The following is a 27,754-nucleotide window of genomic DNA, read 5'->3' as shown; positions in this document are numbered from 1 at the left end:
TATGGACCGAGTGACACTTTGAAGTTCCAGTCTAGTATAAGAAATGATACACTTTGGCATGCTGACAAATGAAGCAAACCTACTTTGATCTGCCAAGGAGACGAATTATTTGAACCATGATGGACCTAATGACACTATGAATATCCAGTCTAGTGCAAGAAAATGATGTATTTTGGCATTCTAACAATAGAAAAGCGCCCACTTTAATATGCCAATCCAGTGTCTGAGCCTAACTCACACCACAGCGTGGGGTATCCATGGCTCTGCAGTACAATTGCTGCCAAACAAAAGCTAAGTGCTTTAGCTTTTCCAGAACACGTACCTACTGCCGAAATAAATTAATTAAAGGGCCATGAATCGCTAAAGACCGTGACCGTTCATCTCGTTCCTTTGTCCATGGCTCCATGGGCCCGAAACACGCGTACCAGGCTGGACCATAATAGTGATGTTGGACAAGAGTTCATGGTGTCGTAGGACATGCGTGGACATACTTTGTCTCTAGTCCTTCACCCTTGCAGGGGAGGGGTATCTTCGTTTAATAGTAGTGGAGTCTCTCTATATAGAGATGGCACCGCCACTCATATGCTCAAGGTAAGGAGAGTCACACATTGGCCAAGGCCTTAAGCATTGTTACTCTTCTACTGGGGGAGGTTGGACAGTTCTATCTGTGAGCAATGGCTGAGGATGGAAGAGAGAAGGAGAGGAAGCAGGGTGGTCTCAAGACCATGCCATTTATACTAGGTGAACTATATATGATACAAGTAGTTATTCTCAACTTCACTAGTTGGTAAATTTGTGTTGTTTATTTAGACTCTCCGTTTTCTGGGTTCTTGTTTCTTTTTTGCTGCAAGGAATCGGATTGTAACTTGATTTGAGCACTGAGTAGGAGTCTAACATCATCCTCAATCACTGTCTATCATAGTTCCATAAATCATGCCATTTTAAAGATTGAATGCCGTTATTAGTCTCTCTCATTATTGATCTCCTCTGCTTGACAATGGGTGAGTTCTATGGTATTGCACATCTCGCTCCTTCAAATTAGTATTTGGGGCTCAGCTGTAAAGTTTATGGGCTTTGGGGATTTTGTCTTGCGCTCTAAGTTCATGATGTATAATTTAGGATTAATGGTACGAAAATAATATTTTTTACTCCTTTCTTTCTAACTTCAATTCATGGGAAACTTTATGTAGTCATGCTCTGTTTTCTCTGTTCCTCTTAATAGAAGGAATTAGAAACAGATGCGTCGTCATGATATCTGGTGTTTACGACTTGGTTTCATCATCCCCGGGAAGTGATCTCAACTTTAACAAGTTTTTACATAATCAAGAAAAGAAAAAACTTTGACAAACTTTATATTATAGTTCGTTCCATTAGTAGTATTCAACTATTTTCATGGAGCTTAAAGGACATCAATCTCCTTTCATATTTCTAAGATTGCTCAAATTATACTTCCATGCAGCAAATGAAATCTGCGACAGATTTGCCACCTCGGGATTCAGTGCAAACAAGATCACATACTTAACCCAGCAGCTTCACATGCCTCTGGTTCAGGCCTCAAACACCCTCACCAACTTTGGTGGCACGTCAAGCCTGACACCTATCGTCGGCGCCCTGATCGCCGACTCCTTCGCCGGCCGCTTCTGGACCATAACTGTAGGCTCCATCATCTATCAGCTTGGAATGATGACCCTCACCATATCAGCCGTCCTCCCGTCGCTCCGCCCGCCACCCTGTTCCCCTCAACAACCATTCCGGCAAGCGTCGTCATGGCAGCTCGCAGTTCTCTACCTCTCACTCCTCTGCACATCCATTGGCTCTGGCGGCATCCGTCCCTGCGTCGTGGCCTTCGGGGCCGACCAGGTCGAACTCCAGGGGGAGGCCGGCCACAAGTGGAACTTCTTTAACCTTTACTTCTTCAGCATGGGGATGCCTGTACTCTTGGCCTTGACTGTGGTGGTGTATGAAGAGTTTCAGACGATGAAAAGAAAAGAAGAAGATTCGGAACAGGGGAAAATGAAATGAATGAAAGAATGAGCAAGCAGGAGGTTTATCACATGTGGAGTTATCGGAGTTGAGATCCTTCCTATCTATGCATGATGCTCTTCTTAGCCAACAGGAGATCTTTTGGAGGCAGAAGTCAAGAGTACAGTGGATTCAGGAAGGGGACAGGAACACAAAGTTCTTTCATCAGTCTACATTGATCAGAAGACAGCGGAATAGGATCAGATCTATCAGGGACGAGGATGGACAGGCTATAGAGGACCCGATTATGATTTGCAGGGTGTTTGAGCAGTTCTTCAGGACTAGGTGGACGGAGCGGACAGGGAGTGGAATATTTACTGAGCTACCCTTATCTCCTGAGGGGGTCTCCGATGAGGACTCTTTAGCACTGATCAGACCGGTATCGGGACGGGAGATTCAGGAGGCAGTGTGGTCCCTGGAGGGGGACAAGGCGCCCGGACCGGATGGCTTTCCGCCCGTGTTCTTCCGTAGGTATTGGTCGATTGTCGGCCTTGATGTTATTGAGGCCATTCAGCAGTTTTTTAGCACGGCGGAGATGAGCCCGGAGTGGCAGAGGACTTTTATTACTTTGATCCCCAAGCGCCAGGTTGCTACTGAGCCTGGCCACTTTAGGCCTATTAGCCTTTGTTCTACTTTATATAAGATTACAGCTAAGATTTTGGCAATTAGAATGAGAGGGATTTTACCCAGAATCATCAGTCCAGAGCAGGGTGCTTTTATTGGGGGGAGGAACATATCAGATAATGTCCTTATTGCCTAGGAGTTCATGTTTGACCTGGTGAAGGCTCCAGTGCGGCGCTGTCTTATGGGGGTCAAGCTTGATATGGAGAGGGCATATGATAGGATGTGCTGGGATTTTCTTCGACATTCCTTACAGAGCTTTGGCTTCCATGAGATGTGGATCAGGTGGATCATGGGCTGTGTGAGGGGGCCATCCTTCTCCATTCTGGTTAATGGTTCACCTTCACACTTTTTTGATGCTTCGGTTGGTCTTCGTCAGGGGTGTCCGCTGTCTCCCTTGCTTTTCATTATCTGTGCAGATGCATTATCCAGAGCTCTTCGAGTAGCAGTGGACACACAGACTCTGGAGGCTTATAGGCCAGTGCAGGGGGCTGTGCCGATCTCCCATCTACTCTTTGCTGATGACTGTTTGCTGTTGGCTAGGGCGACCAGGCAGAATGCCCATGTGATCCGGAGGACCCTCTATGCTTATTGCTCGGCTTCTGGACAACGGGTCAACTTGAACAAATCGTCTATCTTTTTCAGTCCAAAGACCAAGGTTCAGATAAAGGCCGGAATTATGGAGACTCTGGGTGTGGGTGAGCAGGAGGGCACCTTGACTTATTTGGGTGTGCCGATACTTGGGCGACGCATGCGCAGTGGAGATACCAGTTCTCTTGAGCATAACATTAGGCACAGGCTGGAGGGGTGGCAGATGCATTCACTATCCATGATGGGCAGAGTCACATTGGCACGGTCAGTTCTTAGTGCTATTCCGGTATATCTTGTATCCCATACTGTTCCTCCCGTAGCTTCATTGAGGTCAGTTGAGCGGCTCATCAGGGACTTTATCTGGGGGAGGCGTGGTGATAGAGGCAGGGTACATCTAGTGGCTTGGGAGGTGGTCTGTCAGCCGGTCAAACATGGTGGCTTGGGTGTGCCGTCATTGGTGGCGCGACGGGAGGCATCGATTCTGCGGCTAGCAGCTAGCCTCTTGTTGGAGCCTGAGAGTTTATGGTCCTCACTGATGAGGGCTAAGTACGGGGCATTGACGGTTGGCATTAGGGCGGGACGGCTCCATTCCCCTATCTGGAGGGAGATCAGTGTTAGGGCTCCGTTGGTGCTTCCGGCCATCCGGTGGGCTGTCGGGGATGGTATGTCTGTGGATATCCTTGAGGATAGCTGGGTGACTGAGTTACCGATTAGCAGGCTACCGGTCATGGTGGATACGAGCAGGCAGCTGGAACGTCGTGTTGGCGATCTACTTGTACCGGAGGAGGGGAGCTGGGATGAGGTGTTCATTCGGGAGACATTTGGGGAGCAGCTTGTGGAGAGGATTCTGGCATTACCGATCCCATCCCGGGCGGAGCCTGACAGACTGGTCTGGTTACCGACGGGCCGATCGCGGGTACGTGCCAGGGATATTCATGCGTGGACTAGGCGGGAGCCGGAGAGGCGGATTGATGGTGGATGGATATGGAGGATGAGGGTGCATCCCCGGGTGGCGCTCTTCATTTGGAAGGTAGCCTGGGGTTGCCTTCCGACCAGGAGTGTATTGGCCCGGCGGGGGATGAGGATGGGCTCACTATGCGAGGTATGTCTGGATGCTGAGGAGACGGTCGGCCACGTCCTCCTTCGATGTCCTGTAGCTATGCAGTGTTGGAGATTGGCCTCGGCGCTACTACCACCTTTATGGGAGTCGGTGGAGGATATGCTCCGGTTCTTGAGTGAGTCTATTCGTAGGCCGAGGGAGGCTGAGACCGGTTCCATTGTGGCTTATCTAGCCTATCACATATGGCTAGCCAGGAATGATCGTCTATTCGAGGGTGGGCGGCTGACCCCACGGGCTGTGATGGAGAGAGCTCTGAGGCAGGCAGCTGAGACATCTACATTGACCACGTCGGCTCCACCTGGGAGGACTAGGGACATCTGGGGTACCTGCACTGCTGTTTCAGCGTCCAGGTTCAGTTACTTTTCTTGGGTACCCCCACCCCCCGGTTATCTCAAGGTGAATTTCGACGGTGGCTCGGCGGAGGATGGCACCTCTGGGGGCGTGGGTTTTGTTATCAGGGACCATCGGGGTACTTTTATTGCTGCGGGGGGACGGAGCACTTTTGGCGTTTCGGCGGTGGGAGCAGAGCTGCAGGCTGCTTGGGAGGGTGTTTGGTTTGCGAGACGAGTTCTGGGGGCAGAGAGACTCGTTCTCGAGGGTGACTGTTCTGTGGTGATTGACTGGATTTGTGGTGTGGACATATACGGTGATGGCCATCCCCTGATACGGGATACCCGGAGCTTGGTGCGGGAGCTGATTTCTTGTCAGGTTGTCCATGCTTACCGAGAGGCGAATAGTGCAGCAGATTGGGTCGCCTCTTATGTTGCCCGGCATACCGGGGAGGTTTTCTGGGCTAGGTTGGATGGCGTTCCACACGCCTTATTTTGTTTACTTTTCTTTGATATGTCTGGTTGTATTCACGTTAGTGGTATATGAATGAAATACCGTTTTGATCAAAAAAAAAAAAAAAAAAAAAAAGAATGAGCAAGCAGCTCTCTTGTGTTCTTTCCATTGATAAACTCAACTCATATTTATACATAAAACTGTAGCTGCTTAACTGAATAATAGAAGAGTTAACTAAATAACTGATTAACTGACTTAACTAGATAGAGTTGACTTAACTAGATACAGTTGAGCATCTGAAACTGAATTAACCATATACAGTTGAATGTCTGAATATTAACACTCCCCCTCAAGATGGAGTGTGTAAATTATGAACACCCATCTTGCTAAATAAAGTATGGAATCTAGCAATTCCAAGGCTTTTAGTCAATAAGTCAGCAAGTTGCATAACACCAGGAACATGCAAAGTTCGAACCACTCCGGACTGTATCTTGTCTCGCACGATGTGACAATCAATTTCGATGTGCTTGGTCCTTTCATGAAACACCAGATTAGCAGCAATATGTAAGGCCGCCGTATTATCACAAAATAACAAAGCTGCTCTTGGGTGTGAAACATTGAGATCATGAAGGAGACTAATCAGCCAAGTGAGCTCACAACAAGTGGATGCCATGGACCGATACTCAGCTTCTGCTGAAGACCTTGATACAGTATGTTGTTTCTTGGATTTCCATGATATAAGTGAATTTCCAAGAAAGATGCAAAAGCCTGTGACAGATCGTCGAGTGTCAGAACAAGCTCCCCAATCTGCATCACAAAATGCTTTCAAGTGTAGCTCAGAATTTGAAGGAAAAAACAAGCCTTGCCCTGGTGTTCCCTTTAGATATTGAGGATGATAGTGTTATTTTGATGATTAACAAGCAATAATCGAGAGTATGTTATAAGTTAATTCGATACTTCATTTGTAAGTCTGTTACTCTCAGTATATTCGTATAATTATATAAAGATGCATTTCATTGTTTATATAGATGAATCTAACCTTGAGTTGCAGCAAAGTGTGGATTGAGTCGACCCCAAGGTTGATTGGGTCGACCCCGGCACATCAAGAAAGCATTTGGCACACTTTTGCAAAAATGGCACAGATGAACAGTAAGTTGGGTCGACCCAAGGAAAGCATGAGTCGACCCAAACATCAAGCTTCTCAACAACTCAGAAAATGATTCTCTGGAAATACTGAGAGGGTCGACCCAAGATAAAGTTGAGTCGACCCAAGCTTGAGTCGACCCAAACCCTGAGTGGGTCGACCCAAAGGCAAGACAGAACAGATGACAGAAAAGGTTCTCTGGAAACCCTGAGAGGGTCGACCCAAGAAGAAGTTGAGTCGACCCAACTGAACCTTGAGTCGACCCAAAGAAATGTTGGGTCGACCCAAGTGAAGGAAGGGTGAATTGCAAGTTTCTGTGGTTCTGAGAGGGTTGACCCAAGGAAAGTTTGAGTCGACCCAAGGACAGGTTGAGCCGACCCAAACACAGGCAAAAGCATAACAGCTAGTTCTGCAGAAGTACTTTTTGTCCTTCCAACAGTGAGTAACGGCTAGTTTTTGAATTCTAACCATTAGGGCTTGTCCAATGGATGAAGAAAACTATTTAAAGTGGCACTATTCATTAGAGAGAACATCCTTTTGCAAGAATATCAAATAGTACACAAGAAAGACAAAGTGCCCTAATCTTCTTCATCCAAGTGCTTCATTCAAGAGTCAAAAGAAAGTGGTTGAGCAGATTCAAAGAGTCATTAAGAGCTCCATCCACCCGTGAAGAGTGAAGCATCCTTGACAAAGAAGAGAGAAGTCATATCAAGCGATAACCATTCTCTAAACTCTTCTTTGTAGATTATATTGTTATATTTGCTCATCTAGGAGTTTAAATCTTCTTCCTTTGTTTATTAAACTACATGTAAAGGTTGGTTGGTTAGCCCGCAAAACCAACGGAATAGGTTGATTGATGAACCCGGAAAACCAATTGTAAAGGTTCGTTGGTGAGCCCGTAAAACCAACATAGGTTCGTTGGTGAGCCCGTAAAACCAACATAGATTTTTGGTGAACCCGGAAAACCAAAGTGTAAAGGTTTTTGGATTGTGAGCCCGAAAAACAATCCAACTGTAATCCGCGAAATTATAGTGAATTCCCAAGGGGTCGCTTGGGGAGTGGACGTAGGTGCTAAGGAGAGCACCGAACCACTATACTTCTTGTTGTTTGCATTGTGATTTGTTTAAATTCACTAACTCATCATTTAACACAAGTAAGATAGTTAAAATTAAAAGAAACCAATTCACCCCCCCTCTTGGCTTGTCACCTTGGGCAACAAGTGGTATCAGAGCAAGGTGCTCCAATAGTACTCATTGATCTCACAATCAAGAGTTAAAGATCATGACAACCCAAGTGAGATGTTCTATGAGTGAGGGGCAATCCACAAATAGACCACTTCTATTTAATGGCACAAACTACACATATTGGAAAGCTAGGATGAGGATATTCATTCAAGCTTTAGACTATGAATTATGGTACATCATTACTAGAGGGCCTCACACACCCACACTTAATATAGAGGGCACTATCATACCCAAACCAGAAATGGATTGGAATGAAAGTGATAGAAGATTGGCACAGTTAAATGCAAAAGCTATAAATGTACTTTATTGCTCATTAGATGTAAGTGAATTTAATAGAATATCTACTTGCATCTCTGCTAAAGAAATTTGGGACAAACTTGAGGTCACTCATGAAGGGACCAATCAAGTTAAGGAGTCAAAAATAAACATATTAGTACACAAGTATGAATTGTTTAAAATGGAATCTACTGAGTCCATAACTGATATGTTTACTCGTTTTACTGAAATTATAAATGGGCTTAAGAGTTTAGGAAAGTCTTACACTAACTCTGAATTGGTGCGAAAAATTCTCAGGTCTCTACCAAGAATTTGGGAGGCCAAGGTAACCGCAATTCAGGAAGCTAAGGACCTCAACACACTGCAATTAGAGGAACTTCTAGGATCACTCATGACCCATGAGTTGACAATGAGGCAAAATTCGGAAGATGAGGTCAAGAGAAGAAAGCCCATTGCCCTAAAGACTACCACCCCTAAACAACAAACTGAATCGGAAGATTCAGATGATGATGATGAATTTGATGAAGAAGGGATGGCTATGCTTGGAAGAAAATTCAGAAAATTTATGAGAGGTAAGAACAGATTATATAAAAAGAAACCCTTCCTCAAAGGTAGCTCAAGCAAAGAAAAGGGTAAGGACAAAGAAAAGGAAAAAGAAACTCCTATTTGTTATGAGTGTAACAAATCCGGGCATTATAAGATAGATTGCCCAAATTTGAAATGAATGGCAAGAAAACTGAAAAAGAAGAACTTCATGGCTGAATGGAGTGAAAGTGAGGAGTCAAGTTCGGAAGAGGAAGATCATCAAGAGACGGCCCAAATGTGTCATATGGCCAATGACGATGAGGTAGATTCTGAACTTGAATGTGATTTTACTGTTGATGAATTACATGATGCATTCTTAGAACTCATGGAAGAACATAAGAAACTTATCAATAAAAATAAAGTTCTAAAAGAAGAAAATCAATCTCTTATCAAAGATAAGTTAAAACTATCTCATAACTATGAAACATTAAGTAGGAAACTTACAAATGAAACCAAGAATCTAATTGCTGAAAATATCAAGTTAAAAGAAGATGCTGAAAAATATAAATTCTTAGTAGATAAGTTTACACTTAGTTCTACCAAATTAAATATGATTCTTGATAGTCAAAAAGCTGTATATGATAAGGCTGGATTAGGATATAAAACAAATAGAAAACAAAAATTCTTAAAGAACATTTTTGTAAAAGCTAAAAATGAAAATATTACTTGTCATTGCTGCAATAAATTAGGACATAAAGCATATGAATGTAACTATAGAAAGTCCAGTCAAAACAAATTAAGTAATAATCATAAGATTAAATTCAAGAAAGTTTGGGTTCCAAAAGGAACATCAAGTACTAACCCTAAAGGACCCAACATAGTTTGGGTACCTAAAGCTCTTTCTTGATCTTGATTGCAGGGGTATCTTGCAGCTGATAAAGTGGAAAAACGATGGTATCTAGATAGCGGCTGTTCAAGACACATGACCAGTGACGTAGACCAATTTGTCACCTTGGAATCAAAGAAGGGTGGAGTAGTAACCTATGGAGACAATGGTAAAGGACATATCATTGGAAAGGGTAAAATTTTCATTACTCCATCCATTTTTATAGAAAATGTCTTATTAGTTAAGGGTTTGAAACATAACCTGCTTAGCATAAGTCATTTTTGTGATAAAGGGTTTAAAGTCACATTTGAAGCATCAGTATGCATAATCACAAATCCTAAAGATAATAGCATTGTACTTGTAGGACAAAGGCAAAGAAATATTTACTTGGTAGATCTTCATGATTTAGGCAAGAAAAATGGATTATGCTTAATTACTAATGAAGAAAAGAAAAATGAAACAAGTTGGCTTTGGCATCGTAGACTAGGACATGCTAGTATGGAATTAATATCAAAACTAGTCAAGAAGGAATTAATAAAAGATGTGCCAAAACTGATTTTTAAAAAAGACAAAATCTGTGGACCATGCTCATTGGAAAAACAAACTAAATCATCTTTCAAATCAAAGAATATAGTATCAACAACTAGGCCTTTTGAACTCATACACATGGATTTATTTGGACCCACTAGAACTGCGAGTCTAGGAGGGAAGAAATATGGACTAGTAATTGTAGATGATTTCTCAAGATATACATGGGTTTCATTTTTGGCACATAAGAATGAAGCATTTTCAGAATTCTTGAAACTATATAGTAATATCATAAATGAAAAGAAGCTCACCTTAGTAGCAATTCGAAGTGATCATGGTACTGAATTTGAAAATCAACACTTTAAAGAATTTTGTAATAAAAATGGTATTTCACATCAATTCTCAGCACCTAGAACGCCTCAACAAAATGGGGTTGTTGAAAGGAAAAACAGGACATTGGCAGAAATGGCACGCACGATGTTGTGTGAGTCAAATCTTCCAAAGTACTTTTGGGCTGAAGCTATAAACACTGCTTGCCATATTCTAAATCGGATTTTAATACGACCAATAACCAAGAAAACTCCTTATGAACTTTGGAAGAATAAGAACCAACTGCTAAATATCTTAGAGTATTTGGATGTAGATGTTTCATCTTAAACAATGGCAAGGAGGATCTAAGTAAATTTGATGCCAAGTCAGATGAAGGTATCTTCTTAGGATACTCCACATCTAGCAGGGCATACAGAGTATTTAATAAAAGAACTCTTGTAGTGGAAGAGTTAGTTAATATCATATTTGATGAGTCTGATAGTGAGTCTGCTAGGAAAGAAAATATTCTTGATGATGATACAGGAATTATCGACTTTGAAAAGTTGAATATTGATGACGTGCCAATTCAAGATAAGGGAGATGATTGCGTGCCACCACAATCTCAAAACTTGCCAAAGGAATGGAGGTATGCATATGGACACCCTAAAGACTTAATCATTGGTGATCCATCTCAAGGGGTAAGAACTCGATCATCTCTTAGAAATTTAAATGATTATCTTGCTTTTGTTTCACAATTAGAATCTAAGACTTATGAAGAAGCTGAAAAAGATACTAATTGGATAAATGCCATGCAAGAAGAATTAAATCAATTCAAAAGAAGTAATGTATGGACATTAACTGAAAGACCAAAACATAATTCAGTAATTGGAACAAAATGGATCTTTAGAAATAAATTAGATGAAAATGGGTTAGTTATAAGAAATAAAGCTAGACTTGTAGCTAAGGGATACAATCAAGAAGAAGGAATAGATTTTGATGAAACATTTGCTCCTGTAGCTAGATTAGAGGCCATTAGACTATTTCTAGCATTTGCATGTTTCATGAATTTTAAATTATATCAAATGGATGTAAAGAGTGCATTCTTAAATGGTTTTATTGAGGAAGAAGTATATGTAGAGCAACCTCCTGGTTTTGAGAATCATGAATTGCCAAATCATGTGTTTAAACTACATAAGGCATTATATGGATTAAAGCAAGCACCTAGGGCTTGGTATGATCGATTAAGCAAATTTCTGCTTAATAATGACTTTAGTAGAGGAAATGTAGATAAAACACTATTTCTCAAAAGAAAGACCAAAAATCTATTAGTGGTACAAATATATGTAGATGACATAATCTTTGGTGCCACAAATGATACTCTTTGCAAAGAATTTGCTGATTTAATGCATGGAGAATTCGAAATGAGTTTGATGGAAGAACTAAGTTTCTTTCTAGGATTACAACTCAAACAAACTAAAGAAGGCATTTTCATTCATCCAACTAAGTATACAAAGGAAATACTAAAGAAGTTTGGGAATGAAAATCATAAGGGAGTAGGTACTCCAATGAATCCTACTAGTAAGCTAGACAAAGATGAAAAAGGGAAGAGTATTGATATTAAGCTTTATAGAGGACTAATTGGATCCTTGCTCTACCTTACTGCTAGTAGACCAGACATCGTATTTAGTGTAGGAATATGTGCTAGATACCAATCAGATCCTAAGGAGTCACATTTAAGTGCTGTTAAAAGAATCCTTAGATATTTAAAAGGAACTACGAATATAGGATTATGGTACTCAAGAGACTCGTGTCTAGATTTGCTTGCATACTCAGATGCTGATTTTGCTGGATGCAAATTAGATAGGAAGAGCACTAGTGGTACATGTCAATTCTTAGGAAACAACTTAGTATCATGGTTTAGCAAAAAGCAGAATTCAGTGGCACTGTCAACAGCTGAAGCTGAATATATAGCTGCTGGTAGTTGTTGTGCTCAAGTACTATGGCTTAAGCAACAACTAGAGGACTATGGAGTTAAGCTAGATAATATTCCTATTAAGTGTGATAATACTAGTGCCATCAATCTTACTAAAAATCCGGTTCAGCATTCTAAAGCCAAACACATAGAAATACGATATCATTTTATTAGGGATCATGTGCAAAATGGAAACATATGTATTGAGCATATATGCACTGAAAAACAATTAGCCGACATATTCACAAAACCCTTGAGTGAAGATAGATTCTGCATGCTAAGGAGGGAATTAGGCATATGTGATCCTTTTTATTGAAGAGATATAAAAGGGAGCAAGCTGTCTCATGATACATTCCTCCCATTTCTAAAAACTCATGAAACATGAGTCAAACTTGTCATATATAGATTCCCTACTCATGTATCATTGTCCCAGAAAGAATTTATAAGGATTAGAAGCAAGAAAATTTTTAGAAGCAAAAAGGAATAAAAAAAAAATTCTGAACTTGGGTCGACCCAACCCAGAATAGGGTCGACCCAACGTTGAGTCGACCCAAGAAAATTCTTGAGTCGACCCAATGTCGGGACCCCACTATTAAAAGGGGGACCCGAGAGCTCTTTTAGGGCACTGTTTGCCCTTGTCCTCTTCTGAAAACCCTATTTCCCACTCTCCAAACTCCTCCAATCATCTCCAAACAGTAGATTACTTTAAGATCTTGGAGAAATGGGACCCAAAAGAGCCGTAGCCAAGAGATCCGGAAGAGTCTCACGGATCCAACGTGAGGAAAGACATGCTACGGAGCCATCTACAGTGTCTCCACAACGTGAGGCACGTGCAGAGCCACCTCCTCCTCCTTCCCCCTCAGTAATACTTGCAAGATTTGCGGGGAGACCAGTTACAACAGGGAGAAGGATCCATTCCGAGTTATTTGATCAAGAAGGGTTCCGTTTGAGGGAATGGATCCAAAGGCAAGGTTGGGAGTATCTTTGCTCCCTAGATGTGATGATCTATCCCGGATTAGTTCGGGAGTTCTATGCCTTCCTCAAAACTGGAATGGGAGGGCTTATTTTGGAAGTTCGAGGAGTTAGGGTTCGAGTTTCTGAGGAGAGTTTGAGTGAGCTACTTCATCTTCCATGTGAAGGAGCCACTCCAGAAAAGCCTGAAAATAAGATGAGAGCCCTACAGTTGATAATGGAAAATGAAAACTTCGACTTTTCTGAGAAGGTAATAGCTAGCTCTCTTTCTGCTGAAATGAGGTTATTGCTCAGTATCATAAATAAGATTTTATTTCCGAAGAGCGGGAGATTTGATCTCATCACAGAGCGAGATCTAGTAATGATGGAGCATATTATTCAGGGTATTCCCCTGAATCTCCCGGCCATGATCCTGAGGCAGATGAGGAAGGTGATCTGCAACTCCAGAGTATCTCTGCCTTATGGTATGATACTCACCTTGATCTTCCGACAGCACGACATATCTGTCGAGGGGGAGATCTCCAGGCAGCTACTTCATACTGATACATACACTGCACGATCACTTATACGCATGGGCTATGAGAAAGTGAACGGGCAGTGGGTTCATACTGGAGCAGGGATTCAGGGTGATGCACCAGAGGGTGATGCACCAGATATTGGAGACCCTATCCCTGAGGATGAGGAGCATATGGATCATCCTACTGCACCTTCAGAGGCTGGACCTTCGTCATCTGTTCCTGCGGGAGACACAGATGAGTATTGGAGTAGGATGACTGAGCTTATATCAGCTCAGACGAGGATTTTCTCTGATAGGCTGATGAGCAGACTCGATGTCATGACTGCTGAGATCAGTGATCTGAGAGAGCAGATAGGAGCTCTACGGAGAGAGAGAGAGGTTCATCGACCATCTGTGCCACAGGAGCTGAGTCAGAGATTTCGGCACAGAGTCATCCAGCTCATCGTGCTCCACGCCAGACTCAGTCTCATCAGGCTCGACCTCCCCTCGCCACGTACACTAGGAGGATGAGGACTAGATCCCAGCCATTAGATACTCCCTAGGCTGATATTAGTATTTCTGTTTAGAGCCTAGGATAGGTATCTAGTTCTCATACGTATTTTGTGTTTATCATGTACTTTGAACTTTGATTGAGGAACATTGTATTTGCTTTTGTTTTTGGCATTATTGTACTAAAATGTTCCTATTTTGATCAATGAAGTTTGAATGTTTGTCACTTATTGTATCTATTCCCATGCACCTATTTGATGATAACAAAAAGGGGGAGAAGTAAAGAAAGAGAAATAAGTTGTGAAATAAGTTGTGTAAGAAAAGAGAAATAACTTGTAAAACAAATTGAAAATTATAATGAGAAAGCATATACATTTTAGGGGGAGCAATCTGTAACAATGAGAACAATCAAATCTAAAATTTCTATTAAATTTCAGAATTTGGCACATAGAATTTCAGAATTTGGCACGCACCTTTCACACCTCGATACATAACCTGAAACTCATGTTTTATCTCAAATTTTTGGAGTTTCATCTTTAATGAAATATAATTGAAAGGGGGAGCAATTCAAAAAGTCAAATTGGAAACATTTGGATGAAATAGGGGGAGACTTCACTCTCATATTTGAAAAGCTGAAATTCAGCAACTTGAGCCCTTTTAAAACTGATTTTAAGACAAGTATCAATAGGTTCATACTCTATATTTTGTAATCATCAAAAAGGGGGAGATTGAGGATGATAGTGTTATTTTGATGATTAACAAGCAATAATCGAGAGTATGTTATAAGTTAATTCGATACTTCATTTGTAAGTCTGTTACTCTCAGTATATTCGTATAGTTATATAAAAATGCATTTCATTGTTTATATGGATGAATCTAACCTTGAGTTGCAGCAAAGTGTGGATTGAGTCGACCCCAAGGTTGATTGGGTCGACCCCGGCATATCAAGAAAGCATTTGGCACACTTCTGCAAAAATGGCACAGATGAACAGTAAGTTGGGTCGACCCAAGGAAAGCATGAGTCGACCCAAACATCAAGCTTCTCAACAACTCAGAAAATGGTTCTCTGGAAATACTGAGAGGGTCGACCCAAGATAAAGTTGAGTCGACCCAAGCTTGAGTCGACCCAAACCCTGAGTGGGTCGACCCAAAGGCAAGACAGAACAGATGACAGAAAAGGTTCTCTGGAAACCCTGAGAGGGTCGACCCAAGAAGAAGTTGAGTCGACCCAACTGAACCTTGAGTCGACCCAAAGAAATGTTAGGTCGACCCAAGTGAAGGAAGGCTGAATTGCAAGTTTCTGTGGTTCTGAGAGGGTCGACCCAAGGAAAGTTTGAGTCGACCCAAGTGAAAGTTGGGTCGACCCAAGGACAGGTTGAGCCGACCCAAACACGAGCAGAAGCATAACGGCTAGTTCTGCAGAAGTACTTTTTGTCCTTCCAACAGTGAGTAACGGCTAGTTTTTGAATTCTAACCATTGGGGCTTGTCCAATGAATGAAGAAAACTATTTAAAGTGGCACTATTCATTAGAGAGAATATCCTTTTGCAAGAATATCAAAGAGTACACAAGAAAGACAAAGTGCCCTAATCTTCTTCATCCAAGTGCTTCATCAAGAGTCAAAAGAAAGTGGTTGAGCAGATTCAAAGAGTCATTAAGAGCTCCATCCACCCGTGAAGAGTGAAGCATCCTTGACAAAGAAGAGAGAAGTCATATCAAGCGATAACTATTCTCTAAACTCTTCTTTGTAGATTATATTATTATATTTGCTCATCTAGGAGTTTAAATCTTCTTCCTTTGTTTATTAAACTACTTGTAAAGGTTGGTTGGTTAGCCCGCAAAACCAACAGAATAGGTTGATTGGTGAACCCGAAAAACTAATTGTAAAGGTTCGTTGGTGAGCCCGTAAAACCAACATAGGTTCGTTGGTGAGCCCGTAAAACCAACATAGGTTTTTGGTGAACCCGGAAAACCAAAGTGTAAAGGTTTTTGGATTGTGAGCCCGGAAAACAATCCAACTGTAATCCGCGGGATTATAGTGAATTCCCAAGGGGTCGCTTGGGGAGTGGACGTAGGTGCTAAGGAGAGCACCGAACCACTATACTTCTTGTTGTTTGCATTGTGATTTGTTTAAGTTCACTAACTCATCATTTAACACAAGTAAGATAGTTAAAATTAAAAGAAACCAATTCACCCCCCCCCCCCCTCTTGGCTTGTCACCTTGGGCAACAGATATCTTAAGACATAAAAAGCTGCATCAAGATGTGGTTGCTTGGGAGAGTCTAGAAACTGACTTAAGACTTGTACACAATAAGTCAGATCAGGCCTTGTTATAGTAAGATAAAGTAATCTCCCTACAAGCCTTATGTAGATTGAACGATCAGGAATGGGATCCCCTTCATATTTGCTAAGTTTTAAATTTTGTGCCATAGGACATTTTGCAGCTTTTGCACTAAGATATCCTGCATCATTCAATACCTCTAAAGCATATTTTCATTGAGAAATAGAGATTCCTTTGGAGCTTCTAGCCACTTCAAGACCAAGAAAATACTTAAGGACTCCCTAGATCCTTAAGTTTAAATTGCAGATCTAAGTTTTCTTGAACTGATTGATGTAAGATATATCATTACCAGCAATGATTATGTCATCAACATAAACTAATATAGCTGTGTAGGAGCAACCATTCTTTCTTGTGAACAGAGTGTAATCAGCCTTAGATTGAATGAAATCATGAGAAATAATGAAAGAGGACAATTTTTCAAACCATTGTCTTGAAGCCTGCTTCAAACCATAGATGGATTTATTCAAGCGGCATACTAACCTTTCCCTTTTCTCCCCTTGTATCTCATAACCTGGTGGTTGTGTCATATAAACTTCCTCATGTAAATCACCATGTAAAAATGCATTATTTACATCAAGTTGATATAAGAACCAGCTGTTAATGGCTGCAACTGCCAAAAGAGTCTTAATTGTCACTAATTTTGCAACTGGGGAAAAAGTATCATGATAATCTAACCCAGCTTGTTGTGTATACCCCTTAGCAACAAGTCTTGCTTTCTTCCTTTCTTCAGTTCCATCTGATTTAAATTTCTGCTTGTAAACCCACTTACAGTCTACTGCTTGTTTTCCTTTCGACAGCGTGGTAATGGTCCATGTGTTATTACCAACAAGGGCTTTGATTTCAGCATTCATGGCAGCACACCAATCAGGTAGTTTGGATGCTTCAGCATAGGTCTTTGGCTCAGTGAAAGATGGGATAGATAAGGCAAAGACTCGGTGAGATGGAGAAAGCTTTGCATAACCCAAAAAGTTTGAAATATCATGGAGTTTGCCTTGTTTTGCACAGAAATTTGATTGTTGAATGATTGATTGAGGATTTGAAGCATTTGAAACTAGGTTACAATGATACTCTTGAAGATAAGTAGGAGGATGCCCAGCTCGAGAAGATCTTTTAAGTGGTAAAGTCGGAAAAGATGCTTCAGCAGCTCTATCAACAGAATTCTGTGGCACAGCAGAATTTTGTGGCACAGCAGCTGCATCAATGGAACTAGTATTGTTTTGAGAGGAACTAGCATCATGTGAAGTAGTAGATGATGGAAGGAAAAGAGTATCATGATACTGAAATTCAAACTGCTGCGTATCATGATACGGGACTGAATAATTGTTGGAAGTGTGTTGAAGAGGAAAATTGTGTTCATAGAAGACAACATCCCTAGAAATGAGGGTGGATTTAGGTTGAATGTCATAGAGTTTGTAAACCTTCATACCATGAGGGTAACCAATGAAGATATATTGCCTAGCCCTTGGATCAAATTTTGACCTATTTCTTTTCAAAGTAGAAGCATAACATAGGAAACCAAAGACTCTTAAGTGAGAGTAGGATGGTTTTGAAGAGAATAACACTTCATAAGGAGATTTGTTAGACAATTTGGGAGTAGGTATCCTATTGATAAGGTACACAGCAGTAAGAACACATTCTCTCCAAAAATTCAAAGGAAGGTTAGCTTGAAATCTTAACGCTCTAGCAATATTAAGGATGTGTTGATGTTTCCTCTCTATCACTCCATTTTGCTGAGGTGTATCAACACAACTAAGCTGATGTAATATCCCTTTTGATGCATAAAATTCTCTCATACCAAACTCTAATCCATTGTCTGATCTAAGTGATTTTATTTTGGTAGAAAATTGGGTTTCAACAAAGGAATAAAAGGTTTGAATAATTTTCTGAGTTTGAGATTTAGAATGCATCAAATAAACCCAAGTTGCTCTACTGTAATCATCTACAATAGTAAGAAAATATTTAGAACCATCAATTAAGGGTGTTGAGAAAGGCCCCCAAATGTCACAATGAACCAATTCAAAAATGGAATTAGAGCAATGTTCAGAATTGGGCAAATTCAGCCTATGTTGTTTTGCAAGTGAACAAATACCACAAGGCTTATCTTTGCTTTCTTTGTCAACATGTAATTCAGGTACAAGTTTATTGAGTAAACTAAGCCTAGGAAGAGATGGATGACCTAGTCTATAATGCCAGAAATCAGAAACGGAAATAGAAACAGGGACTGTAGCTGAATGCACAGAAACAGGATGTGTAACAGAATTCGAATGGACAGCAGAATAGGATGAGTAATCAATTGAACCTTTGTTTAATTGAAGATGATAAAGACCATCTTCAAGCTTCCCCACTCCGATCATCATCCAAGTGACCAGGTCCTGTATGAAGCAAGAATTTGCAAGGAAGATTAGGCAACAATGATGAGCATTTACAAGCTTGCTTGCTAAAATTAAGTTGAAAGAGAAGCAGGGTACACAAAGCACATTGGTTAAGGTTAGATGTTCTGAAACTTTGACTGTCCCTATATGTGTCACAGAGACTTGATCACCATTGGGCAACTTAACAGTGGCATTAACCTTTGTTGGAGTTTCAGAAAATTGGAAAATGGAACATACCATATGATCTGTTGCTCCTATATCTATAATCCATGAAAACTGAGATCGTTTTCGATTAGAAGTGCTCAAAAGACTAATGTGGTTACTTGCAAATGCAGAGGTTGATGGCATTTGAGGATTATTACTTTCTATCCTCAATTTTCCAACTTGATTTGCAGACGGCACAGTTGGTGGCACACTTGCAGCAGAATTGGCTGTATAAGATTGCAACTACGACTTCAGCATGGAAAGAATCCTTTGGCATTGTTCCGAAGTGATTGTGAGAATAGAAAAGTCTTACACAAGATCTGGTGCAGACGTACCAGAGATCTGGTTGACTGTGGGAATTATTCCTTTGCTCTTTGTGAAGTTAAAACCAGGTGGAAAACCATGAAGGCAATAACATTTATCCCTCGTATGTCCTGGTTTACCACAGTGGTTGCATATAGGCCTGTTTTTCTTAAGCATTTGGCCTACATTACTCCGTTTTTGAATGGGTCTTGAAGGATAATTGAATGCAGTCGGATTGTGGAAAGATTGATTGCCAAGAGGATTTGAATTAAAGGTAGACTTACTGGTGAAAGCAGGAGCTGTAACTTCAGTGTTTTGAGTTGTAGCAGCCACCTCTCGTTGCCTTTCCTCTTGAAGCACAAGTGCAAACACTTTATTGACTAGTGGTAAAGGATCATGAGCAGGATCTGTCCATGAATGCTTGAGTATGAATCATCCAATCCCATCAAGAACTGCATGACTTGCTCCTCGGATTGATACTCAATTTGCTGAGGTCTGAAGTTCCCTAGCTCTTCCCAAAGCCCCTTCAACCTTGTGAAATATGAGATCACAGAACCATTATTCTGAGTAATGGACAATATGGTTTTCTGTAGCTGATAGATCCTGGGACCATTACTTTGGCTAAACCTTTCCTTTAGATCAATCCAGATTTGTCTAGCAGATTCCATGTAGATCACACTAGTGCTCATTCCTTTGGAATGGATTTCAAGATCCAAGTGGAAACTAGCATATTGCATCGCCTCCAAGCAGCATGATGGAAGCGCCTACTGCTCTGATACCATGAAAAGTTTCAGACGATGAAAAGAAAAGAAGAAGATTCGGAACAGGGGAAAATGAAATGAATCTCTCTTGTGTTCTTTCCATTGATAAACTCAACTCATATTTATACATAAAACTGTAGCTGCTTAACTGAATAACAGAAGAGTTAACTAAATAACTGACTAACTGACTTAACTAGATACAGTTGACTTAACTAGATATAGTTGAGCATCTGAAACTGAATTAACCATATACAGTTGAATGTTTGAATATTAACAGTGTACATCCAGGAGAATGTGGGCTGGGGCTGGGGCTTTGGCATTCCCACCGTTGCCATGTGCCTCTCTATAATAGCTTTTGTGATAGGTTGTCCTCTCTACATTAAGATGAAGCCGGGGGGAGCCCATTAACCAGGTTGACCCAAGTCCTGGTCGCTGCCTTCAGGAAGAGGAATGTGGTAAAATCTGAGGACCCTAGTCTCCTCTACGAGGATAAGGAGCTGGATGCTGATATCTCTACCACCGGCAGGCTATGTCACACCAACCTGCTTGTGTAAGCCACTGAACACTAAATTTTATCAAAAAAATTCCAGTCTGGGTTTGTTTTCTCAAAATTAAAAATATATAAACTACACACTACAGCTATGAATATCAAGGGAAGAAAATTAAAAGACATTCAAAGTATTGCATGTGCCCGCAATTCGACAGATTAATATACTAAAAATTATTTGGCTCTTGAAAAATAAGAAAAGATTAGGAGAAGATGATTTCTTTCAACTGATTGTGGAGACTGCTTGCATGAAGGTTTTTGGATCGAGCAGCGGTAGTGGTGGAGGGTGACATCAAAGAGTCTGGCCAACTGAGGCTCTGGAGGTTATCAACGGTCCACCGCATGGAGGAGCTCAAATCCATCATTCGAATGATCCCTATTTGGTCGGTCGGCATCTTTGTGGTGACTGCAGCTGGGTCGACTCGAAAGATCGGCACTGAGAACTGGCACGCTCCGTCCTTCTGAGAGAGTCGACTCTTTCAATCTTGGAGTCGACTCGAGCAGACCTCAAGTCAACTCCCGCAGGGCTTGAGTCGACTCCTGTAGGCAACTCGAAAAACACTTCTCTGTCTTTCTCTGTGGCACTGAGGGAGTCGGCTCCCTTAGTCCAGGTGTCGACTCCAGAAAACCTAGAGTCGACTCGAACAAGCGTGAGGTCAACTCCTGCAGCCTCAGAACTTTGCAACTCTCTATTTCTCACTGTGGCATGTAGCGAGTCGATCTTCTCATCCCTGGGGTCGACTTAAGCTTCACATGAGTCGACTCCTAGATGCTAGGGTCGAGTCCACTCATATGGCAAAGACTTTTCAAGCAAACTTGAGCTGAAATTCAACTGCAGTCATTTCGAGTTTCGAGGCACCTTTTCTCAACAATCTTCCACTTGCTGAGAAACAAGCCTGAAGCAACCATAACCCCATGAACATTATGATCTCTAATCATCCTCTATGTGTGTGAACCTTTGTCTTCACTTCTAGCTGTGAAGACCAACAGAAGATGCACATATGTGTAACTTCTCAAGAGTGACCACCTTTGTCAACATATCTGCTGGGTTGTCCATTGTACGTATCTTCTCTAGCCGAAAAAGATCTTCTTCGAGGAGTGACCGAATAAAGCAATATTTGATATCAATGTGTTTGGTCCTTGAGTGAAAAGCAGCATTCTTTGCCAAATATATAGCACTCTAGCTGTCGCTATACAACTTCGCATCGCCTTGCTCCTTGCCAAGCTCTTTCATCAAACCTTGTAACCAAACCATCTCCTTGCTCGCTTCAGTAAGAGCAACATATTTGGCCTCGGTCGTAGACAACGTTATAATCTTTTGCGGCTTCGAAATCCATAAAACTGCAGCACTTCCTAGCGTGAACACATATCCGATAGTACTCTTTCTACCATCAATGTCTCCAACCATGTTAGAATCCACAAAACCATATAAGCAAACATCAAGAACCACCATAGCATAGTAGTAAGTCTCTGGTTCCCTTCAGATACCGTAATATCCACTTCACAGCTCTCCAATGCTCCTGGTCTAGATCGCTCATGTATCTGCTCACTACTTTCACTACATGGGCAATATCCGATCTCGTGCAAACCATGGCATACATAAAGCTTCCGACCGCTGATGAGTAGGGTACATTCTTTATCTCATCTCGATCATCTTGTGTAGGACACTCCTACTTAGATAATTTGAAGTGTGCGCCCAGCGGAGTACTCACAGCTTTAGCCCCGTCCATATAGAACCGCTTCAGCACCTTATCAATGTACTCTCCCTGAGACAACTTGAACGTTTTAAGCTTCCTATCCCTGCTGATATGCACCCCAAGAACTTTCTTGGCTTCACCCAAATCCTTCATTGAAAACTTTTGGGACAGTTGTTCCTTCAGTTTCACAATTTCTTCCATGTTGGCACTTGCCACCAACATATCATCTATATACAGAAGTAGAATGATATATGAGCTCTTCAATCCCTTGAAGTAGCAGCAATGATCACCGTTACACCTCTGAAAATCATTCTTCAGCATAAACTGATCAAACTTCAAGTACCACTGACGAGGTGCTTGTTTTAACCCGTACAGACTTTTCTGAAATCGGCACACCCAATCTTTCTTTTCCTTCACACATATCCTTATGGCTGCTTTATGTAGATTTTCTCTTCAAGGTCGCCATGTAAAAATACAGTCTTGATGTCAAGCTGCTCAAGATGTAAGTCTTTAGCTGCCACTATACTCAGCACCATCAGGATAGTAGACATCTTCACAACTGGGGAGAAGATCTCATCAAAATTAATGCCCTCCTTTTGCTGAAAGCCCTTGACAACAAGTCTCATTTTGAACCTCTCAGAACCATCCGGTTCAATCTTTAGTCTGTATACCTATTTGTTGTGCAAAGCTCTCTTCCCCTTTGGAAGTGAAACCAAATCCCACGTCCTGTTGGATGATAGAAAATCCATTTTATCATCCATGGAAAGCTTCCACTTGTCATTGGCTTCAATCTGCAAAGCCTCCTTGTAGCTTTTTGGCTCACCACCATACATAAGCAACAAGTATTATAGGGAATCAGCATACCTAGATGGAGTTTTTATGTTTCTTTTACCCTTACGCAAAGCAATCGGGATATCAGCTCTCATTTTGAACCTCTCAGAACCATCCGGTTCAATCTTTAGTCTGTATACCTATTTGTTGTGCAAAGCTCTCTTCCCCTTCGGAAGTGAAACCAAATCCCACGTCCTGTTGGATGATAGAAAATCCATTTTATCATCCATGGAAAGCTTCCACTTGTCATTGGCTTCGATCTGCAAAGCCTCCTTGTAGCTTTTTGGCTCACCACCATACATAAGCAACAAGTATTATAGGGAATCAGCATACCTAGATGGAGTTTTTATGTTTCTTTTACCCTTACGCAAAGCAATCGGGATATCAGCTGTCGGTTTTTCTTCTTGTTGTACTTCTCCTATCGGCTCAACAACTTCTTCATCGTCTCGAGACATTGTTTCATCATCCAGCTCTGCGTATTTCGACTTTACCGCTTTGGCGTCTTGGCCTATCTGTTGCTGCAGGACCTTGTACAGAACCTCTTCATTGAATACAATATTTCTGCTCTTGATGACTTTCCAACCTGTCGCATCCCAGAACCAGTATCCAAAGTCATCACCACCGTACCCAATGAATATGTACTTCTTTGACTTTGCATCTAGCTTGGTTCTATGTCTGCAGTATCAAACACGTAAGAGATGCAACCAAAAGCATGCAAGTGAGATAGTTTCACCTCTTTTCCACTCCATGCTTCCTCCGACAGTCCAAGCTCCAATGCAATTGAAGGTCCTTTGTTGATCAGATACACTACTGTGCTGACCGCTTCTGCCCAAAAACTCTTCGACAACCCCACATGAAGCCTCATGCACCGTGCCCATTCATTGATGGTGCGATTCATGCGTTCTGCAACGCGATTTTGCTATGGCGTTTCTAAAACCGTCTTCAATCTTCGAATTCCAGCTGAGGCACAATAAGCCTCAAACTCATCACTGCAGTATTCGCCTCCGTTGTCAGACTTGAGACACTTCCATCTCTAATCTGTCTTATTCTTTATTAGAGCCTTCCATCTCTTGAACTTCTTAAATACATCAGATTTGTGCTTCAAGAAGTAGACCCATAGCTTTCAAATAGCGTAATCGATGAACGTGATATAGTACCTTGCTCCTTCATGAGAAACCACTTGAGTTGGTCTCCACACATCAGTACGTATGAGTTCTAACTTAAAATTTTTTTTAGTACTACCTCCTTTTGAAAAACTGACCTTCTTCTGCTTCGACAATATACAGTCTTCACAGAATTCCAAATCCACAGATTTCAGGTCTTCCAGTTTTTCTTTGGACATCATCACATTCATCCCTTTCTAACTCATGTGACCGAGTCTTATGTGCCATGTCCTTGCATCAACAGTCAGATTTGCAGCACTGACGGTGGAATTAGTATCAGTTGTCATGTATAGTGTTTCCGACGTGGAGCCTCGAGCAATCACCAAGGCTCCCTTAGTGATCTTCAAGCATCATCATTGAAGGTAGTCACAAACCCCAAATCCGATAACTAACTTACCCAAATCAAATTTCGAGCCAGTTTGGGTACATGTCGCACATCTCTTAGAGTTAAAGTCATCCCACTTGATGTCTTTATCTGAGCATCTTCCTTTCCTACAATGTTGCAACTATCGCCATCACCAAGATACACCTTGCTGTGATCATCTGCAACATAGTTTGAGATGATTGCCTTGTTCCCAGTAGCATGGAGCGAGGCACCTGAGTCGACTATCCACGACAGCAGATGAACAGCACAGGAAAGTATCAGGGCATCGTCTTCACTTGCAGTTTCGGCTAGATTAGCACTTGCCTTAGTGTCAGAACCACCGTTGTTTTTCGGCATTTTACAGTCTTTCCTCAAGTGACCATTCTGCCCACAATTTCAGCACTTTCCAAGAGGTCTAGACTTGTTTCTAGACTTGGATCGTCCATCCCTATTTCTTTGTCCCTTCTTTGAAGTCCTTTCACATTCTTCAAAAGTCAGCGCGTTTCCAGAGAACTCGCTGATGGATCTAGGGTTTTCCTTCGAGCCTCTTTACTCAGAATAAGAGCCACCACTTCATCAAACATCGTTGTAGTCTTCCCCGAAAATTACTAACTGCTGTGATGAAGCTTTCCCAACTTTCAAGCATCTGACCTAGAAGAGCCCACGCCTTCACCTCATCAGTGAACGTGATCTTCATAGATTCCAATTGGGCACATAGGGTGTTGATTTCACTCATATGTGAATGAACACTCCCACTATCTCTCATCTTCAAAGTAAACAATCGTCGAATCAGGAATACCTTATTTGCTCTTGTTGGCTCATCATACATTGAGGTCAGTGTGTCCATCAAATCTTTTACAGTCTTCACTTTGGATATATTGGCGAGGATCTCCGATGCCAAGGATAAATGGATAGCGACGAGCGCCTTCTTATCAAGACGCTCCCACTTCTCCGTCAGCATGTCTGTCAGCTTCGCTTCTTCTCCGTCCAGTGGCAGATCCAGATCCTTTGAGAGTAAGTAATCCTCCATCTGCACCTTCCACACACCAAAGTTTTGTCCGTTGAATTTCTCTATCCTCAAACTTCCTTCGTCAGCCATTGGAACATAGGAAACATTGCTCTAATACCAGTTGTTGGGGATGAAAAACACTCACCTTTAGATCATACTATTCCCTTTTCTGGATCTAAACTGCAGAAAGACGAATCAAGAAAAAGAAGACAACAATTTTACATGGTTCACCCCAATACGGGTTACGTCCACGAAGATCATACTCACAGATTTCAGTATATTCAGCAAGGGTTACAACGATCTGTCTTCTCTATTGGAGATTGCACAAGTAGGGTTTACAAGAGAGATCAAACACTTCTAGGGTTTACAAGAGAGATAAGAAAACCACATATAGGGTTCACAAAAGACTCTTATTTATATGTTTCCAATGTATAAGGAAACTTTCCTACGAAACCCTAAGTCAAAAGTCCATCTTGCCATCCGTTTCAATCAATTCCGTGATCAGAAGTCGACTCGTCACTTTCAGGGGTCGACTCCTGATAAGTTCGAGTCGACTTGGAAATCCTCGGATCGACTCGGAAATCCTCGGATCGACTCAAAAGATCGGCATCGAGAACTGGCACGCTTTGTCTTTCTGAGAGAGTCGACTATTTCAGTCTTAGAGTCGACTTGAGCAGACCTCAAGTTGACTCCTGCAGGGCTTGAGTCGACTGCTGCAGGCAACCCGAAAAACACCTCTCTGTCTTTCTCTGTGGCACTGAGAGAGTTGGATCCCTCAGTCTAGGGGTCGACTCCAGAAAATATGGAGTCGACTCAACCAAGCGTGATGTCGACTCCTGCAGCCTCAGAACTTTGCAACTCTCTATTTCTCACTGTGGCATGTAGTGAGTCGATCTTCTCATCCTTGGGGTCGACTCAAGCTTCACATGAGTCAACTCCTAGATGCTAGGGGTCGACTCCATTCATCTGGCAAAGACTTTTTAAGCAAACTTGAGCCGAAATTCAACTGCAGTCGTTTCGAGTTGCGAGGCACTTTTTCTCAACAGCCTCCTACAGCTACACCTTTGCAATCCAACGGGCACGTTCTATGGACCGCCACCTTACCCCCAAGTTTCAAATCCCCCCGGCCACCATCTCCATCTTCACAGTCATGGCCATGCTCCTCAGCTTAGCATTCTATGACCGGGTCTTCGTCCCGGTGGCTCGTCGGGTCACCGGAAAGCCTTCCGGCATCACATACCTTCAGCGCATGGGCATTGGCTTGGCCATCTCCAATTTAGCCAATGTTGCTGCAGCTCTTGTCGAAACCAAGCGGAAGGCGGTCGCGGCGGAGCACGGGCTGCTCAATACGCCGGACGCGACCATTCCAATCAGTGTCTTCTGGTTGGTGCCTCAGTATGCGATCCACGGGCTCGCTGACGCCTTCTCGTCAGTGGCACACATGGAGTTTCTCTATGATCAGTCCCCGGAGAGCATGAGAAGCACGGCAGCCGCTCTGTTCTGGCTTGCGGGATCCCTCGGGAACTACCTGGGGACTTTGCTGGTGACTCTGGTTCATGACTATACTAAGGAAAAGGGGGACTGGCTCCAGGACAACATCAACAGGGGGAAGTTGGATTACTACTACTGGCTTGTGACTGGAATGCAGGTGTTCAACCTTGGGTACTATATCATCTGTGCTAGGTTTTATACCTTTAAGCCATTGGAAGTAGCCAAGCCTGAGAAGCCTTCGAAAGTTCTGGACGAGGAAGTTGGTGCCAAAGAAGTGGAGTTCAGCAAAATGGGAACTTGAGAGATTGGAATAATGAAGGAAGTTTACCATTGGTGTAGATATTGTTATCCACTGTAGCTAAGTTTTGCCAACAATAATAGTAAGTAATATTGTTGGAGGATTTAGTACCGTATATTAAGCATATTACATGCATATAGCCTTAGTGGTATGTTGATCACCTCGTGATCATCGTAACCACTACGTATGTAATAATTCTCTCTTAATATATTAACATATAGAGAAGGAGAGCTATTAACAATCCAATGGAAGCTCTGATCTCTCTAAAACTTCATTGATGCTCCTGCATGACGTCGTCACGCATCGTTCCCATCACAAGCACCCATTTTCTCTTCGTTCCTCTTGCATCCACCTCCTACCAGTCCTATCAAACCA

At 42.0% G+C, this 27,754-nt stretch overlaps 1 pseudogene; it reads left to right on the top strand.

Annotated features, from left to right (window-relative positions):
* The first annotated feature begins 580 nt into the window (after positions 1 to 580).
* LOC103699717 lies at positions 581 to 27,484 on the top strand (annotated as a pseudogene).
* Positions 27,485 to 27,754: the final 270 nt, after the last annotated feature.

Source organism: Phoenix dactylifera, unplaced genomic scaffold (assembly GCF_009389715.1).
Source record: "Phoenix dactylifera cultivar Barhee BC4 unplaced genomic scaffold, palm_55x_up_171113_PBpolish2nd_filt_p 000522F, whole genome shotgun sequence".
In the NCBI taxonomy this organism is placed as follows: Eukaryota; Viridiplantae; Streptophyta; class Magnoliopsida; order Arecales; family Arecaceae; genus Phoenix; species Phoenix dactylifera.
The sequence above is the reverse complement of the archived record's forward strand: the minus strand, read 5'-3'. Positions and strand labels throughout refer to the sequence as shown.